The following is a 3,630-nucleotide window of genomic DNA, read 5'->3' as shown; positions in this document are numbered from 1 at the left end:
GCATTCAATGCTAATAAAATATTATCATTCTTATTGAATTAGAGTGTATATATATATATATATATATATGATGAAGTCGTACATACAAAATTATGAAATACTTTAATTGTAGTGTAAATATATTGAATCATACAAGAAATGTAATAATGAGTTTGTTACTTAGTATTTTTAAGTCGAACAATTTTTCATAAATATTATTATAACAATAATATAAATACATATTAACACAATATATTATTCACTCACAAAAACTCAATAATTAAATATAAAATATTATTTTTAATATTAGTGTACCATTCTTCCTACCACTACTAGAAAAATAATATATTTGTAACGGAATTTCGTCTCTAAAGTTCACGTAGCTAACGTAATTTCATTCCTAATTCCATCTCTAATGTCATTAGTAATGGAAAAAGTTGATTTAGCGACAAAAAAATTTTGTTACAAAAATAATTTTTTCTTGTAGTATACCTAATATAAAAAATTATTTACATCTAAAAAATAAAAAGTGAACAAATCCATTGAATTTTAGAGTTTATTTTTATTTTTCTACTATTAAATGTATTATATCCAACTATTATTCTAACTTAACAATATATAACAAGGAGTAATATAAAAATATAAAAGAACACACACATTTATTTTATTAGCTTAATTGTTTACTATGAACATAATTAATTATTATTGTTTTATAAAGATTATAATATAAATTCTAATTAATCATGTATCATAAACAAATCAAATATTTACACACAACACACATATCCTTCTTAGTTAGGATATACTTTTGTACACATACACACACATATATATATATAACTATATATACATTTACGCGCGACATAATCGATACTAAATTATTAGTGTTTTGATGATTTTGCGACATTTTTTGTCATTAAAATTTGGTTGCTATTATTAGGAAGATATTGACATTAATTACATGCAAAATTTCTTATCGAATTTCATATTTTTTTTGGTAGGTAACTTTCAGTATTCCTAATAAAAATATATTAATTTCTCTCATAAAATAACGCACACATTAAAACTGCATGACCAAAAAAAGTTTTTTATTTTTGTTTTTGTTTGTCTTTTTTAAATCATTTATTTTATTTTATCATGTTGCATTATATATTTTTAAAATTTCTCTTTTATTATATATATATATATATGATATACTTGAAAGAATTAGATCACATAAGATATAAGGATGATAATAGCAAAATAAACTAAAGAATAATACATCCTATAATATAAGATAAAAATTAACCAAACAAAGAAATGTGAAATAGCCAGTGTGTGTCACACTTGCTAAAATTGATAGAATCCCTTAATAACAAATTTAAAATAATATAATTGATCGATAATATATAATAAGTTTAGAAGTAATTAAAAATATGAATTGTTGTCGAGAAGATTGTTTGTCTATTTCTTTGGTTGGTGCACCATATTTATCTTTTCCTAATCTTTCAGACAAACTTTATGGATAATCTATATAAATATATATGTAATATATAAACGAATAAATCTTCTAAGATTATTGGCATGCATAGAATGACAAGATGATTACAATATCTTGTGGAGTACATTGTAAGAAAGTAGTCCGATAGCACAAAATTTGTCGATTCTTCTGAAAATTTCGTATCAACTTTATTTTTTTGTATGTATATATATATTATTTGGTAACAAGAAATATATATAACATGAAATAAAAAATATGTGGGCCCCACTGTTTTTCGACGATCTACCCGTTCTAGTCCAGGTTTATAATTACGAATATAACACTACAAAAAAATAGCATATTTGTAACGGAATTCCGTTCCTAAAGTTCACGTAGCTAACGTAATTCCATCACTAATTCTGTCTCTAATATCATTAGTAACGGAAAAAGTTGATTTAAGAACGAAAAAATCTCGTTACAAAATTGATATTTTTTTGTAGTGTAAATGAAAAATAAAAAATAAAATTGTAGCTTTAGAGATTAGATAAATAAATTGTTTTTAGATACACCAGCTTTAGAAATGTAATAGAAGATATTAATTCGAAAATCAAGAATCATTTATATATAAGTTAAGAAAAATTTTGCTTTTGTGAAGCCCATTTTTTAAACCACACACACACATTATGGTAAAAACATGAGTTTGTTCACTAGATAAAAAAAAATTGAATACGTTTTCTTATGAATATTATAAAAAATACAATATATATACATATATTTACATAAAATTTCTATCTACTAACAAAAAATCAACAATTTAATACAAAATAAGTTTCTTCATATCTAACATTAAAAGAAATACTTCAAATTCAAAACACAAAACAAACACACTCAACATATTTGACAACTTTGTTATATGTATAGTATAAATGTACAAAATAAAAATTTATGTATGTTTGTTGTATTGTTTTTGGTATTGGAAAGAAAAATTATACTCCCTCCGTCTCATAAGTAAATATCCATTTATTTTTTACACGTAATTTTAGAAATATTAGTATTATATTGGGATATAGTAGGAATAAAGTAGAAATGACTAAAATAACCTTATTAGTATGTGTGATATAAAGGTAATGACATTTGTTTAATATATTGTAAATTGTAAAAGTATTTGTAATGTTAGGTGATAGTACAGTTACTAAAAATGAAATAAATACTTTGTTACGGGACAGACTAAAATGGAAAAATTGATACTTTATTATGGGACTGAGGGAAGTACATAATTCCTATATCCAAATATTTTATATACAATATTTCCTGCACTATTTTCAACCATGGGATATGTGAAAAATTAAGCGCAAAATATTTCATATTTTCATATTAAATACTCTTTCCGTCATTCAAATATATATTCACTTTTCTTTTTGGATTGTCATAAAAAAATAATTCATTTTCTTTTTAAGTAAAAAATCATTCCATTTTTGTACTGATTTTTACTGTAAAAGAAAAAATTAACAATTATTACTTACTTTTATTAAAACCTGTACCCGATCAAATGAGCACACATTTGCATGACGGAGGGAGTACAATATACTCCTTCCGTCCCTTAACAATCTATCTATTTTTCCATTTTGGTCCGTCCCATAACAAAATATCAATTTCTTTTTTAGTAATTGTACTATCTACCTAACATTACAAATACCCTTCTAATTTACAATATATTACACAAATGCCATTACTTTTATATCATATAATACTAATAGAATTAATTTAGTCTTTTTACTTTTATTTCTACTTTATCCCAATATATACTAATATTTCTAAAACTCCGTGCAAAAAGCAAATGGATATATAGATTGGGGACGGAGGGAGTATATGTTCTATTTGATATATATATATATATATTAAATATGTAGTTCTCATGATTCCTTTTAAAAAGATATTAATTTCATAATACATTTCATTAAACGATGATTTAAACACAAAATATGAATGCATACAAAAACACAAATACAAACACAAATTATACTTTACATATAATTCTAATAATTAGGACAAGTGTAACTGTTCAAGATGATTTTATAGTACTACCTCCGTGGCTATAAGGGTCATATTTATTTTTTGCATGTTGATCATTGAATAATAATTATCATATTAAAATGTAGTACGAATTAAGCAAAAAGTGTTAAATATTTTTA

The sequence above is a fragment of the Andrographis paniculata genome, unplaced genomic scaffold (assembly GCF_009805555.1).
Source record: "Andrographis paniculata isolate CXL003 unplaced genomic scaffold, ASM980555v1 Contig75END, whole genome shotgun sequence".
Taxonomy (NCBI): Eukaryota; Viridiplantae; Streptophyta; class Magnoliopsida; order Lamiales; family Acanthaceae; genus Andrographis; species Andrographis paniculata.
Note: the sequence above shows the minus strand (reverse complement) of the source record.